Source organism: Chiloscyllium plagiosum, unplaced genomic scaffold (assembly GCF_037043375.1).
Source record: "Chiloscyllium plagiosum isolate Xiang-an unplaced genomic scaffold, Cpla_swu_hap1 HiC_scaffold_2, whole genome shotgun sequence".
NCBI classification, from domain to species: domain Eukaryota; kingdom Metazoa; phylum Chordata; class Chondrichthyes; order Orectolobiformes; family Hemiscylliidae; genus Chiloscyllium; species Chiloscyllium plagiosum.
This window is the reverse complement of record NW_028270140.1, coordinates 137341874-137360252: the sequence shown is the minus strand read 5'-3', so window position 1 is coordinate 137360252 and position 18379 is coordinate 137341874. Positions and strand designations below refer to the sequence as shown.

The 18379-nt window shown below is 42.9% G+C and overlaps 1 protein-coding gene and 1 long non-coding RNA gene across 2 annotated transcripts in view; one reads left to right on the top strand and one right to left on the bottom strand.

The window, feature by feature from the left end:
- The window catches only part of vegfc (vascular endothelial growth factor c), a 236248-nt gene that overhangs the window by 182581 nt on the left and 35288 nt on the right, over positions 1-18379 (bottom strand). The window lies entirely within an intron of this gene.
- LOC148152000 (uncharacterized) overlaps positions 1-18379 on the top strand; it is a 60167-nt gene that overhangs the window by 8184 nt on the left and 33604 nt on the right. Inside the window, exon 2 of the long non-coding RNA XR_015750975.1 lies at positions 4290-4395. This is a non-coding gene — a long non-coding RNA (uncharacterized LOC148152000). The remainder of the gene's footprint in view (positions 1-4289; positions 4396-18379) is intronic.

Below are 18379 nucleotides of genomic sequence, written 5' to 3'. Positions count from 1 at the left end.
TGCCACTGATCTACATTTCCCTGAGAGGCCATTCCCTCTCTGAAACAGTATACCAGTTTGAGTGGGGAATGGTTACACGGGACTCCTGCACTGGCTGCCAACATTTACATGTCTTCTCTGTCTGTGTAGCTCTTCCTGGTGGTGTGAGCAGCTCACTAACCATGCTATCCGTGACATTCTCAGCCTCATGGATGCTGGAACCACAGTCTATAGGTGGAAATTTGCATCAAGTAATCAAACTGCAGCCATGAACGCACTTCATCTCTGCCTGCAGAAAAGCAGATTAGACAGTTTCAGGAACATTTCCAGATCTCCAGGGTGACTATATATGCAGGAAGTGTGTTCAGCTGCAGCTCCTGATTTGCCATATGGAATGCCCTGAACTGCGATGGACTCACTTCCTGCATATGTTGTCACTCTGGAGACTGGAAATGTTCCTGATTTCCCACATATTTCAGGAGCAGCATTCCACAGGGCCAGGTTGTCTGACCATTTCAAACCTTATCAACTAAATCAACTACAGATTACAGGCACGTCATTAAACTCAGGTCTCGCTCTCCCACTCTCCAATACTAGCAGACTACAACTACAAAAAGTAAGCACTTTAAGTCTCATCAGACGCTGCTCACTCAATCTGCAAACCTGGTTCCTAAGCAGCTCAACCCAGGTCAGGTGATGTCACCTCCTGAGCTTCATCCTAGATTCATCCCCAGAGTCACTCTGACTGACTCCACTCCTCAGGGCTTTATCCTGCTGTTCACCCCCAGAGTCACTCTGACTGACCCCCCGATCCTCAGGGATTTATCCAACTGTTCACCCCAGGGTCACTCTGACTGACCCCCTGATCGTCAGGGATTTATCCAACTGGTCACCCCAGGGTCACTCTGACTGACCCCCCGATCCTCAGGGATTTATCCAACTGGTCACCCCAGGTTCACTCTGACTGACCACCGATCCTCAGGGATTTATCCAACTGTTCACCCCCAAGGTCACTCTGACTAACCCCCGATCCTCGGGGATTTATCCTGTCGTTCACCCCCACAGTCACTCTTACTGACTCCTCTCCTCAGGGATTTATCCTTCTGTTCACCCCCAGGTTTGTTCTCCATCACTCTGTTGCTACTACTGTCACTGCTCAGACTAACTTCACCAAGTAGTCAATTTTGGAGAAGTACAAGCATTCCCAACAATTTTTGCTTGTTGTTTATGTTCTACAGGCCGGTTCTGTGCAGTATGTGTACAGGGTGGGTTGGTGATAGGTTTTAGAACATTTAGTTCAGGGGATGTCTCTTGGATTAATACAAAATCTATAATGGGTGGAATCTTACAGAAACCTCAAAGACATGGGCTATGGTGAGCTATCTGGTAGAACTGGACGAGAAGCTTAACATGCCATAGTGGTAGAGCACGAGCCTTGGTGGGGGTTGGATGCAGTGGCAGAAATAGAGTGTGAGACATCGGAGAGAAGATGGTGGCAGAGAACCTGATCTTCTTCCTACAGTGCTGCATACAGTCCTCCAAGTGGTTAAGGCTGCTCTAACCTGGGTGTCAACCTCGGATCAGGATAATGTGGTCTGGTATCATCACTTCCAGGGATGGTCCTGAAGGGGGAGGAAGTTCTGCATCAGTTTCACTACCCACGAGCAGGAGCCTGTGTGCAAAGTAAGTTGATGACTTCCCCATCTCTGCCACATCCAGAACAAAAGTCAGGAGCCATGTAGGGCAGTTCCTAAGTGATACTGCTTGTGCTCAAAGATGGTGCAAGTGCAAGGCATGGTAAATCTTTTACTCAATATATACTGGACAGCGAATTGTTCTGGGAACAGTTTGTGGTAACAAATGGTGAAAATTTGACATCAGGAAGGCCTTATGGCAACAAACTTGCCAAAAAATTCTAAAGCAACTCAGGCTTAGCCAAAAAAAAAAGCACATAGCACTGAGTCTATGGCAGTACATGAAACCGGAACATCATGGACATATGGTACCACTGGCTTATATCTTCCAAAAGGCTGTCCAAGAGAGCAAATCATGTGATGTCCCATCACCTTTTTGTGATGACAGATGATTAGAATCAACATCCAATATAATGCGTTGTACTGCACATAGCAAATGGGTGGAAATTGATGTAACAAATTCCATCATTTCATCCGGCAGCATTACAGCCAAGTTGTTTGCAAAAGGGGACTGGCTGGAGACTATCACAGCAGACGGTCACGACCGGGCATTCTGCTGTAACGCGTGTTTCATTAATGCGAGTTTTCGCTATAACAAGATTGACAAATTGGGGACACTGTTTCTCAAGCATAAATTTTAAAAGCTTGTATTGATCATAATGCAATTCTGTCCCCATTAGTTTAAATGGTGCTGTTATTATGTGATTTTCTTATAACATGGGGTCACATGAGAATGGAACTATTGTGTTATCGCAGAATCAACTGCACCCAGTCAGCTCATGGGTTTCTGATCACTCTACAGACTGCATTATCATCTGACTTCACATGCAATCCATAATTGAACAGTGGTATTCAATGATTCATCAGGGTAATAAATACCAGTCTGAGACTTAATGTGTCAGAGTGGTGGAGTTTTGAATAATTTATTCCTATCCTACTTTACACTTGTCACTCTGCACTATATATCCTATCTGGGGAAAAAAAACACCAACTAATGAACAGCCGGTCATAATATTCACAGATCCATGAGAACATCAGAGTGAAAGCAGAAAGAATCACAAAGTGAGGATCTTCACTTTAACAAGCACGGAGGCTCCAAAATCCATAGTCTACAGTTGGAAATTTTGCATCAAGTGATGGAATTGCAGCCACGAACGCACTTCATCTCTGGCTGGAGAAAGGCAGATTAAAGAGTTTCAGGATACTAACGCTTATCTGTTGGACAACAGCATAAAGAAAAGTTTGATAGTAAGCAGACCAGGACATTTTGAGGACAGCAACTACAAGGATCCATTTCCTTTACTGATGTGTGACCACAGCGCTAAGTCATTCCCTTCAGCAAGCTGATCATGCAGAACAAAAACTCAAAGTTTGTTTCCTCAGCATTATCGTCAACCACATTAATATCTCAAAGAATACTTGTGGACTTGGAGAAAATGAACTCAGTAAAACCAGTTCAGAAACTGAGCTCTATGAAGTGACTTGATGTATAGGTGCTTGTTGTTTGTGATGATTTAATTCAATTCATCTACAAGGGGGAAAAGGTTTCACGTTCACTTATTCAACTGTTCAATATTTGCTCACTGCTGACCTTTTCACTGTTCATAGCACTATTAATCAAACCCTGAGTGTGGATACAGAGCGAAAGATAAAGTAAAATAAAAACAAGCTTTAAGCTTGAGTGAGCAGACATTTTGAAGTTAAAAATCACACAGCACCAGGTTATAGTTCAACAGGTTTAATTGGAAGCACTAGCTTTTGGAGCGCCGCTCCTTCATGAAGGACTATAACCTGGTGTTGTGTGATTTTTACCTTTGTACACCCCAGTCCAACACCGGCATCTCCAAATCAGACATTTTGAATCCCTGAATAAAACCCATATTCAAATGTCGACGCTGGCATGGCAACTCTGCATATCTTCAATGTATAAAACACAATGAAAGGCCCAATATAAATACATTTCAAACACTGTTGAACAATCTGAATACAGGAGAAGAGGGAAGAATTTAATTTAGCCTGGGTTGGGCACCAAATACAAATACTAAATAATTTTTCTGAAGAAAGCTCAAGTTGGACTCCAAGCGTCAACTCTTTTTCTCTCTCCACAGATGCAGCCAGACCTGTTAGGTTTCTCCATCACTTCCTGATTTTATTTTGAATTTCCAGCATCCACAATATTTTGCCTTTATTAAGGGAATCTCGCGCCTGGTGATCTTGAGAAAACTGCTGTTTGCAATCACAGCAGCCAGTGCAGGCACCTTCCAAGGTGACCCATACCTACTTTTTGTGATTACAAACAGCCACAAAGTACACAATCTGAAGAGTGCGGGTCAAATGCCATCGCGGTGTTTTTTTTTTGCTTTGGAACCAGAATGCAAACCCTCCTGGCTCAACAACAAAACATTTTGTCCACAGTCAGCACTCCTGCTTCTCCTGGCTCCACACCAAGGTTAAATTAAAACAAAAAGCCAATTTCTTTCTTCCCTCTCAATCTCTTGCAGTCAGCTAAATAAAGGCATTGCTGGTTACACTGCTATTGAGCTTTGAAAACTAGTTTGAGCATGTTCTGGTTAGTAACGAATGTTCTACAATCTCTTTTCATTCATTCATTCACAGGTTGAGAGCATTGCTGGCATTTATTGCCCATCCCTAACTACCCAGAGGGCAGTTCAAGAGTCAACCGCATTGCTGTGGGTCTGGAGTCATCTGTAGGCCAGACCAGGTAAGGATGGCAGTTTCCTTACCTAAAGGGCATCAATGAACTGGATGGGTATTTCCCAACAATTGACAAATGTTTCATAGTCATCATTAGACTCTTAATTCCAGATTTGTTAGATGAATTCAAATTCCACCATCAGCCATAGCAGGATTTGAACCAGGGCCCCTCGGACAATACCTGAGTGTCTGGATTAACAGTCCAACGATAATATCAGTAGGCCATTGGCTCCCCGAAGGTCACAAATGTTCCAGTTAGATCCTGAAGGAAGCTTAAGAGCTTTCTCCACACATGCAAATTGTTCAACCACCAGGGAATCATGGAGTCTATGGACCTTATATTCTTCAAAAATAAAACATTAAGAAATAGAAACAGGAGCAGAGTATGCTGTGTATCGAAAATGTTCTTTGCTGCATGATTTATGACCATGCCTTTCGTTGCTAAGGGTTTAAACTCTCCGATTCCCTCCATATGTTGCTGTACTCCTCGAGACATACCTTAAAATCTGCTGCTTCAATCGATGTCCTTCTTGTCTTAATATCTCCTGACATGGTTCAGTGTTAAATCTTGTCTCATGACAATTCAGCAAAGTATATTAGGATGTTTTACTATCTTGCAAATGCTCCTGTTGTTGTTGTATTGGTAGCAGAAGGTGATGATGAAGGGCTTTTTATATTCATATGGAGGATTGGCAGGAGGAAAGACATCCAACAGATGACCAGAACATGCTACAGAGCGAACAGAGGCCATGCCAGAAGTTACAGTGGGGATTGGATTAGTGTTGTTTGCTGAACATCTCCATACTTAACATGTGAAAAGAATCACAGAGTGCCAATTGAAGACTGAGTTGAGCAGAAATTTCTTCTCTCGGAGAATGATGAGTCTTTGGAATGCCTCGCCACAGTCAACTTTGGTGGCAGAGTCTTTGTGTATATTTAAGATTGAAACAGCTGCTTGATCAGTCAGGGAAATAATGGTTATGGGGAAAGTGCAGAAGAGTGGATGTGAGGAGCGTCAGATCAGCAAAGATCCTATTGAATTGCACAGCAGGTTTGAGGAGCTGTCCCTGTTCTTAATGTCCTATTTCCTTCAAAAAATGACTTGTCCCTAATGTTGGCAGAATCTTCTCTACGGCTCATGACCAAATTCAACAAACAAAAATATATTGAGTCCACATTGCAAAATGACCCCTCCATGAAAGGAGCAAATACAGTGCATGTTTAAATTGCTAATGCATAGAAATATAATGCACTATGAAAGAGGAATTAATAGCTGCACAGTAATGCAACTGACTATTACTGAAAAAAGACATAGTTTGTCACAACTTTTTACCTGGCAGTCTTCAAAACAATTTGCAAGGGCTGTGTCATTTGTCAATATTTAAGTGTTGCTGAAAAAAGACACAGCACGTTGATGCTTTCCTTCCAGCACTTATGAGGATGCTGAATTGATACTTGCAAGTCCCGCCTGGTTGGGACTGATGGTGCCTTGCTCGTTGTGAACAGATGAACTCATATCCTGTTTCATACAATCTGCCTTGGCCAATCAGAGTCAAAATGCCTCGTTTAAACTTAAACAAAGCTTGGCACTGAATTGTCAGTTTTCATCTAACTGGTGCATTTTCCGTGACTACACCTCTCCCAATTATAGTCCACTTGCTAAATAATCAGCACTCTCATCTGATACAGAATAAAAAGATTGCTTTCTCTTTACTTTGGTATTGCTTGCGAATGTGTGCAAGATGAAGAACATCAAGAAAAATGTCTTTTTTTCAGCATCACTCAGGTTATGGACTACAACATGGCTATTAATATCACAAAAAGTTGTGCACGTTATGTAAAAATTTGAAAAAAAAGTAGAAATGCTCAACTAGGCTTTAACTGTGAAGAGAAAAAAAAAGTAGTGTTAACTTTTAAATCTGAAGAGTTTCCCTTACTTTCGGCTTTCTTTAGATTGCCAAGATCCACAGTGTTTTGCTTCAGTCAAAGAAATAACAAGCTGATCTGAGTCTTTAACCGACTGCAATGTAAATGAATAACATCCCAAGGAAAACTTCAAGAATAGTTGTCTCTACTTGTCTCAATTAGCACTGCTTGTGTTTCTAAGTCAGACGTTTGTAGGTTTAAGCCTCCTTCCCAAGATTGGAGCAGATAGTCAGTTTGACATTGAGGAGCGCTGCTTAGTTGAAAGTGCTGCACTTTCACTGACCCATCAATTGGTTAAGGATCCAAAGAGGAAAAAAAGCGTAGGGTGTTCTCCCCGGGTCCTGGCCAGATTAATTGTTTGATATATTAATTTTGATTTGTGGAATGTGTATACTAAATGACATAATATTTGTCCTCATAACTTGCTTTCAAGTAATTACCACTACACGAGATGTAACTGAGAAAGAACAGTTCATTTCAACGATCAGAACACAGTAAACAAACCGAAAGAAACTCTCATTTAATAAACTTGCTAAAGAGTACATCATCTTTTTCCCCACTTGATTTTATTGCTTCCACATCTGGCCTTGTAGTGAAAACTGTGAATTCCTGAATCGCTGCCCTTTCCCCTGCAATCTGCATTCCTCTCTAATAAAGGGCATTTCTATTTATTACCACCGTTAAGCCATTAGACATGAAAAGAACGTCAGGGCGCTTTAAAGTAAAGATTAGGTGAAAGAATGCCAATGCTCTACCTCCTTTTCTCTTGAGAACGTGCAAATTTAATTTCTAAAAACAGTTGGCAAGTTGTTCCAAATATGCAAACAGACTAATTGCTTTTTAGCTGTCTGCACGTTATATTTTACACCTTGCAATGGAACTTGGGTTCTATTTTCATGTTTGTATTTCTCCTCAGTTTGTAGATATCTATTCTATCTAACTTGAACTCCAACCAATCTCCAGGGCCAGACTCGGCAGCTGAGTTAGAAGGAACTAATTGGTCTAACCTATTCTTCTAACTCCCATAAAAGCTATCTGATCTAAATCACAACAATGAAGGCTGAAGAGCAGTAAGCACAGAATGCAGCTGAAACTTGGTACAAACCTGAAAGTTTGCCAAATAAGGGAGTGAATCTTAAGCATTAACCCTTTTTAAAATCTATGAGTGCTTCATTGAAATTGTGATTTAATTTAAACTTACCGTTGTAAGCATAAAATTTCAGTCAGGAAGGCTAGAGTCCAAAGGGAATGAAGCACAGATAAAAAAAAAATCGCAAAAGGGAAGGGATCTAAAGGATCCTTTTATTTTATAATTTTCTCACCCTCCAGGAGTGGGAGATTGAAAAACTACTTCAGAGAGGTCAGAGAATTGAAAAACTGCATCATTAGGGCCAGAGAGGCAAGTGAAGATTAGGATTGTGCACTGAGAGCTGGAGTTGAAGCTGATTGCTGAGTAAACAGTAAGTTATAGTATGGAAGATCAGCTCGGCCTAGTGGAATAGTCATTCTGCAGTGTGCGGGAGGTCATGGATGGGCCATGTGTCCCAGATCATCAAATCTACAGCAAGTCTCACTGTTTGCAGAATCTTGAGTTCCAGGAATTGGTAATCTACCGGTGACTGGAGTCACTATTGTGTATCCACATAGTACGGAACTACAGGGATAGCATATTAGGGAGATGGTATCATAGCAATTGTTAGGACATCCTTTTGAGGGTGAACAGTTAGAAATCACGGTAGATCAGGCAGCATCCTGATGTTTCGGACAAAAGCCCTTCATCAGGGTTTTGCCTGAAATATCGATTTTCCTGCTCCTCGGATGCTGCCTGACCTGCTGTGCTTTTCCAGCACCACTCTAATCTTGACTCTGATCTCCAGCATCTGCAGTCTTCACTTTCACCTAGTTAGAAATCATGGTCCATCTTGATACCAACAATATAGGTAGGAAGAGGGGTACTGTCCTAGAGAGTGGAGTTTGGGAAGAAATTAACAAGCAGGACATCAAGAGGAGTAACTGCCAAATTACTTCCAGTGCTCGTGAGCACTAAAACAGCAGAGCTGATTAATTGCACACATGGCTGGAGAATTGGTATTACGAGGGAGAGCATCAGATTGCTAAGGCCTCAGGACCAGCTCCAGGCAAGTGGGATGTGTGCAAGTTGGACAGGCTACATTTTAACAGGACTGGGACTAAAATTCTCTTTAAGAAGCTGGTGCATACTGAATATCATGGTCCATGGAAGTGGATTGTGTCTGCCTGGTGCGCATGAGTGTGTCCTATCAGTGTTTAGTGTCCAACATGGAGGCCCTTTGCACTAAGCAACAAGATTAAGTCACCAGGTCCGCGCTCTGATTTCCATGTCAAGATTTCCCAACATTGTGCTTGGTTTGAAGAGTTTGGCAAGACAGAAAGCTGAACATCAATGAAGCGAGTTAAGCCATCAATAATGTGTTAAACAAGCGATAATCGCCTTTCATTGGCAACACGCTGCTGCCTGGTGAGAAGGTCATAATACTGCTTGTGAAATACATAAACAAGAGAGTGAGATACTGAATGACTTTCTCCTGTTCCTCTTTTCCTCAGGGTATAAAACGCAGAGGGATAGAGAGTTACTTGGAGGTTAGTTTACTTACACTGCAACTAGCTGAGCAGTGACCACCACTGTGTTTTGCTCAGGCCCCAGTTATTTACCATAACTTGAATGAGAAAAGTGAATGTACTCTAGCCAAGTTTGTGACTGACACAAAAGTAGTTGAGAAAGCAGATGGTGAAGATGACACAAAGTACGGATATAGATGAGTTAAGTAAGTGATCAAAACTTTGGCAGATGAAATACACTACAGGACAATGTAAGGAAGAATAGGAGAGCTGAACATTATTTAAATGGAGAAAGACTGCAAAAAGCTATGGAATAGATGGATCAGGAAATCCTTGTCTGTGAATCACAAAAAGCTAACATCCAAGTTCAGCAAGTAGTATGGAAGGCAAATGGAATATTGGCCTCTTTTCAAACAGAATAGAGTATAAAGATAGGGAAGTCTTGTTAAAATTTTCCAAGGTATTCATCAGACCACAGCTGACGCACTGTGAACAATTCTGAGCTTTAACAAGCAGGACTTCAAGAGCAGTAATTGCCAAGTTACTTTCAGTGCTCGTGAGCAATGAGACAGCAGGGTCTAGGGTGTGTTGCTGGAAAAGCACAGCAAATCAGGCAGTATCTGAGGAGCAAGAAAATCGACGTTTCGGGCCGGAGCCGGAGCCCTTCAGTCAGCCCGAAACATTGATTCTCCTGCTCCTCGGATGCTGCCTGACCTGCTGTGCTTTTCCAACAACACACTTTCGACTCTGATCTCCAGCAGCTGCAGACCTCACTTTCTCCAATAAAACAGCAGGGCGGATAAACTGCACACATGGCTGGAGAACTGGTATAGGAGGGAGAGCATCAGATTTCTAAGGCCTCAGGACCAGCTCTAGGTAGGTGGGATATGTGTGTAAGTTGGACAGGCTACACTTTAAGGAAGGATAGAGCATTGGAAACACTTCAGAGAAGGTTTGTTAGGCTAATCTCAGTTGGACAGAGACGGTATTATGAGAAGAGGTTGAGTAAATGAAGCAAGCACTCACTGGGGTTTAGAAGACTAAGAGGTGATCTTATTGAAACACACAAAGTTCCTCAGGAACCTTACAGTTGCCCCTTGGGGGACAGTCTAGAACCAGGATGCATCATTTCCGTTTTATGACAGAGATGAGGAGAAATTTCTTCTTTCAGAGAATAGAGAATTTGTGGACATCTTTGCTGCAGAGGCCTATCAAAGCCGGGTCATTAAGTACACTGAAGGCCAAGGTGGACAGATTATAATCAGTAAGGAATTCAAGAGGCATAGAGAAAAGGCAGGAAGATGGACAGAAGGTTATCAGATCACCATGATCTCAAAGAATGGCAGAGCAAACTTGGTGGGCTGAAAAGCTTACTTTTGTTCCTATGTCTTATGGTCTTCTGCTGGGACTGTCGTTACTGAAGAGCTGCCGGACCCCAGATTACCATTAGCTCTTGGAGGGGGGAATGGTGGTGTGTGGATGTCTCACCTGAGAAAAACCTGATCACTGCAGCATCTAACCAGGTTAAAAATTGCACAACACCAGGTTATAGTCCAACAGGTTTATTTGGAAGCACTAGCTTTCGGAGCGCTGCTCCTTCATCAGGTAGCTGATGAAGGAGCAGTGCTTCTAAAGTTAGTACTTCCAAATACGCCTGTTGGACTTCAACCTGGTGTTGTGTGATTTTTAATTTTGTCCACCCAAGTTCAATACCAGCACCGCCACAGCACCGCATCTAACCAAGGCTTTCCAAGCCAGCCAAGCTGAGATTGCATCTGGTTTTATGGCTGTCATTGGTGGCTAATGCTGGCCCGACAAAAGTCAGCCCCAAGCAACTATTGTGGATTCAAATCCATGATGGTTGTGTTTGCATGTTTGTCTGTGTGCATGTGGTGCAGAGAGGCATGTGGGCACAGTAGATTATTAGGTGCTGTGCTCAAACCCAAGGTAATGCATGTTTAATAGAGAACTGGTAAGCATTGAGGAGACAACGATTTAAATTGTTCCTGCCTGGCTTCATGTATTAACAGTTCCATCCTCAAGGATCACATTACAAATGAAAAGCGATTATAATTGAGTCTGTGAGGTCATGCAAAGTAGCCTCATGTTAATCAGTGTCAGACAGGGACAAAACTGATTGACTGATGGTATCAATTCAAAGAAGATCTGAAATAACCCCAAATGCTGAATATATAGCAGTTCTGAGGAAGGGTCACTGGACCCGAAACTTAAACTCTGATTTCTCTGCACAGATGCTGTCAGACCTGCTGAGCTTTTCCAGCAACTTCTGTTTTTGTTTCAAAATATGGCTTGCCTGACAAGAGAGTGTGAGATTTTGGAACACGGACTAACAATTCAACTATTCCAAAAGAGAAAACACTCCAATCCTACAAATTTAAAAATTGTACTGGTTGTGTTGTATAGGCTTTTATCAGAAACTTGGCTCCAAAATGTTCAAAGCACATCAAAAATATTAACTTTAGAGAGTGCCACAGCAATGGGCCAATTCAAAAGAGATGATACTTTTTCCGGTGAATTCTCTCTAAACATAACTCAAATTAGGGGCAGGGAAGGAACTTCTATCTATACTACAAGAAATAATAAGTCTGCTGATTACATCAAGTTATCACACAGCAATTTATGTAGATTGGATGGCCAAAACAGAGTCTAAAAACTATGGCCCATGTCCATGATGAACAGATGTGTGGACATCCTTCGCCCTGTACCACCCAGCAACCACACACACGCACAAGAACATATAAACATATACCAATAAAACATATTAAACTGTGTGAGGCATCATAAAACAAAAAGCATACACATTGAAAACATTTACAGTTCTCAAGGTTAGCCAGATCATCTTTGTGTTTTATCCAAATGACAAAGATCACTACTTTATGTAATATTGTTTTACCATTACAAAATATTGTGTAAAATCATGAAACATCTGGCAGTGCAAATACATTGATACCTCTTTATCGTACTGTCCCACAAAAATAAAAGGTCAAATTTGTGTACGATGGAAAGCAGAGCAGGAAGTACCTATCTGAACAAGTCACTCAGACGTTAATCATTGCTCTGTGAATACACTAGCTGAGCTGAGCACCTGCATTCAGACAGCACCTCAGTTAAAATGCCTTATGTCTAAGGCACAATCAATTATTCTGAAATCCAGTAACTTGTAAGAAGTGCAGTAAAATGTGGCTCATAGACGATAATGTGCTAAACAACTCTGGAAACATTAAACTAAGGTCAATACCCTTTCTTTCCAGCTGACATTTCTGCTCAACTTACACACACACTCTCACACACACACACACAAATACACACACTCTCACACTCACACACACACTATCACACACACTCACACACAAACACACACACGCACTCTCTCTCTCACACACACACAAACACTCACACACACACACACACTCACACACACACACTCACACACACTCTCACACACAAACACTCACACACACACTCACTCTCACACACACTCACACACACTCTCACACACACTCTCACACACACACTCACTCTCACATACACACTCTCACACAAACACTCTCACTCTCACACACAAACACACACACACACACAAACTCACACAAACACACACACACACTCTCACACACAAACGCACACACACTCACACAAACACACACACACACAAAAACACACACTCACAGACACACAATCTCTCACACAAACACACACACTCACACTCTCATACACACTCTCACACAAACACACTCTCACACAAACACACACTCACACACTCTCTCACACACAGACACTCACACAAACTCACACACTCACACTCACACACACTCACACACACATACTCACACACTCACACACACTCACACATACTCTCACACACTCATACATACTCTCACACACACACACAAACACACATTCTCACACAAACACACACACAAACATTCTCACAAAGGCATACACACACACACAAACTCACACACTCTCAAATACACACTCTCAAACACACACACTCACACTCTCTCACACACACACACTCACACTCACACACACACACAAACACACTGACTCTCACACAAACACACACACACACACAAACACACAGACACACTCACAGTCACACACACTCAAACACACACTCACACAAACACACACACAAACACACAAACACACACAAACACACAGACACACTCACACACACACACTCACACACACTCACACAAACACACACTCACACACTCTCTCTCTCACACAAACACACACACACACACACACTCACACAAACACATACACACTCACACACAAACACATTCTCACACAAACACATACACATTCTCACACACAAACTCACACACACACACTCACATTCACTCACAAACACACACACACTCACACACAAACTCACTCACACACACACACACTCACACAAACACACTCTCACACACATTCTCACACACAAACACATATACACACACAAACACACACACACACAAACACACACACTCACACACTCAAACACACACACACACTCTCAAACACACACAGTCAAACACACACTGTCACACACACACACATACACACAAACACACACTCTCACACACAAACACACACTCTCAAACACACACACACTCTCACTCACACACAAACACACTCACACATACAAACACACACACACACACTCACACATTCTCACACACACACTCTCACACACAAACACACACACTCTCCCACAAACACACTCTCTCACACTCACACACAAACACACACACACACTCTCACACAAACACACACACTCACACAAACACACACACTCACACACACACACACAAACACACACACAATCTTACCCACACATTCTCACACACAAACACACACACTCACACACATTCTCACACACAAACACCCACACACACTCACACACACTCACACACACAAACTCTCCCACAAACACACACACACAAACACACACACTCTCCCACAAACACACACACTCACACACACTCTCACACACTCTCTCACACACACTCTCACACACACTCTCACACAAACACTCTCACACTCACACACACACACACACACTCTCACATACAAACTCACACTCACACACACTCTCACACACAAACTCACACTCTCACACAAAGAAACACACACACTCACTCTCACTCACACACAAACACTCTCACTCACACACACTCACACACACAAACTCACACACAAACTTACTCTCACACACAGTCTCACACAAAAACACACACACACAAACACACACACTCACTCACACACACACTCTCCCACAAACACTCTCACACACATTCACACACACAAACACCCACACACACTCACGCACACACTCTCACACACAAACTCACACACAAACTCACTCTCACACACAGTCTCACACAAAAACACACACACACAAACACACACACTCACACTCACACACACACTCTCCCACAAACACTCTCACACACATTCTCACACACAAACACACACACACAAACACTCTCCCACAAACACACACACTCTCTCACACAAACGCACACACTCACTCACAAACACACACTCACACACACACGCACACACTCACACAAACTCAGACTCACACTCACACACACAAACACTCTCACTCACATTCTCACACACAAACACTCTCACTCAGACTCTCACACACACTCCCACAAAGAAACACACACACACACTCACATAAACACACACACTCTCACACAAAGAAACACACACACTCTCACACAAACACACACTCACACACTCTCACTCACACACTCTCACACACAAACACACACACACTCTCACACAAAGAAACACACACTCACACACAAACAAACACTCACACACAAACACACACTCACTCTCACACACAAACACACACTCACACAAACTCACACTCACACACACTCTCACACACAAACTCACACAAAGAAACACACTCACACAAACACACAAACTCACACACTCTCACACAAAGAAACACACTCACACACACTCTCACACAAAGAAACACACACTCACACACACTCACACACAAACACACACAGACTCACACACATTCTCACTCACAAACACTCTCACTCACACTCTCACACAAACACACACACACACACTCACTCACACAAACTCAAACTCACACACTCACCCACAAACTCAAACTCACACACACTCTCACACAAAGAAACATACACACAATCACACACAAACACACACACTCACACACACACTCTCCCATAAACACACACACTCTCTCACACACTCTCACACAAACACACACACTCACACTCACAAACACACACACTCACACTCTCACACACACTCTCTCACACACAAACATACACACACACTCACAACTCACACACACACACACTCACAAACACACACACACACTCAAACACACACACACACTCACAGACACACTCTCACACACTAACTCACACACACACACACTCACACACACTTACACTCTCACAAACACACTCACACAACACACACTCTCACACACACACTCTCACACACACACACTCTCACACTCACAAACACACACTCTCACACAACACACACTCTCACACACACACACACTCACACACACTCTCACACACACACTCTCACACACTCTCAAACATACACACTCTCAAACACACAAACACACACAGACTCTCACACACACACTCACACACACTCACACACACACACACCCACACACACTCACACCCACACACACTCTCACCCCCACACACACTCTCTCACACACTCACACACACACACAAACTCACACACTTACAAACTCTCACACACACATACTCTCACACACACATACTCTCACACACACATACTCTCACACTCACACAAACACACACTCACACAAACACACACTCACACAAACACACACTCACAAACAGCCTCACACTCACACACACACACTCTCACTCACACTCTCACACTCTCACTCACACACATCTCACACACACTCACACTCTCAAACACACACTCTCAAACACACTCTCACACACAAACACACACACACTCACTCACACACACTCACACTCTCTCACACACACACAAACACACACGCACTCTCACACACTCACACATAAACACACACTCTCACACGCACACACTCACACACACACACACATTCTCACACAATCACAGACACACACACACAAACTCTCAAACACACACTCTCACACAAACACACACACACACAAACATTCACACACACACACTCTCAAACACACACACTCTCACACACACTGTCAAACACAAACACACACACACTCACACACAAACACACACACTCACACTCACTCTCTCACACACACTCACACTCTCTCACACACACTCACACTCTCTCACACACACACAAACACACACACATTCTCACACACTCACACATGAACACACACTCTCTCACACACACACTCACACACTCTCACACACTCATTCTCACACACAATCACAGACACACACACAAACACTCTCAAACACACACTCTCACACAAACACACATACACACTCTCAAACACACACACTCTCACACACACTGTCAAACACAAACACACACACACTCTCAAACACACTCACACACAAACGCACACACACTCTCACACACAAACACACACACACATTCTCTCACACAAACACACACACACACAAACACACACATAAACACACACAGACTCACTCTCACACACAAACACACACTCACACACACAAACTCACACACACACACTCACACACAAACACACACACATTCTCTCACACAAACACACACGCAAACACACACACACATTCTCTCACACAAACACACACACTCACACAAACACACACAAACATTCACACACACACTCTCACACACACACTCTCACACAAACACACACACACTCACTCACACATACACACAAACACACACAAACTCACACAAACTCACATTCACACACACACACACACACAAACACTCAAACACACATAAACACACACACACTCACACTCTCACACACATACACACTCACACACACTCTCCCATAAACACACACACTCTCACACACACACACACTCCCATAAACACACACACTCACACACACACTCTCACACACACACACTTTCCCCTAAACACACACACTCTCTCACACACTCACACACACTCTCCCATAAACTCACACACTCTCACACACAAACACACACTCTCACACAAACACACACACACTCACACACAAACACACACACTCACACTCTCTCTCACACACACAAACACACATACACTCTCTCACACACACACTCTCACACACACATTCTCACACACAAACACATACACACTCTCACACACTCACACATAAACACACACTCTCACACACACACACTCACACACACATTCTCATACAGAAACACATACACACTCTCACCCACTCATTCTCACACACAATCACAGACACACACACAAACACACACACATAAACACACACACACTCTCACACACAAACACACACACACTCACACACAAACACACACACTCACACACACAAACTCACACTCACACACACACTCACACACAAACACACACGCAAATAAACACACACACACTCACACTGTCACAAACAAACACACACACACTTCCATAAACACACACACTCGCTCACACACACACACTCTCCCATAAACACACACTCTCACACACTCACACACACACAAACACATTGTCACACACACACTCTCCCATAAACATACACACACTCTCACACACTCTCCCATAAACACACACACACTCACACACTCACACACACACTCACACTCATACACAAACATACACACACACAAACTCACACTCACACACACTCACGCACAAACACACACACTCACACAGACACACAAACACACACACAAACACACACTCGCACACAAACACACACTCACACAAACTCACACACACACTCACACAAAGAAACACACACACACTCACACTCACACACACAAACATACACACTCACACACAAACATACACACACTCACACACACAAACATACACACTCACACACAAACATACACACACTCACACAAACACACACTCACACAAACACACACAAACTCTCACAAACACTCATGCACACACACAAACACACACACAAACGCACACAAACTCACACACACACACAAACTCTCACACTCACACACAAACATACACACACACACAAACACACACAAACACACACTCTCACACACAAACACACACTCTCACACACAAACTCACACACTCTCACACAAAGAAACACACACACTCACACACACAAACTCACACAAACACACACTCACGCACACACACAGTCACACTCTCACACACTCTTCCACAAACACACAAACACTCACAAACACACACACTCACACACATACACAAACACACACACACATACACAAACACACACACTCACACACATACACAAACACTCTCTCTCACACTCTCC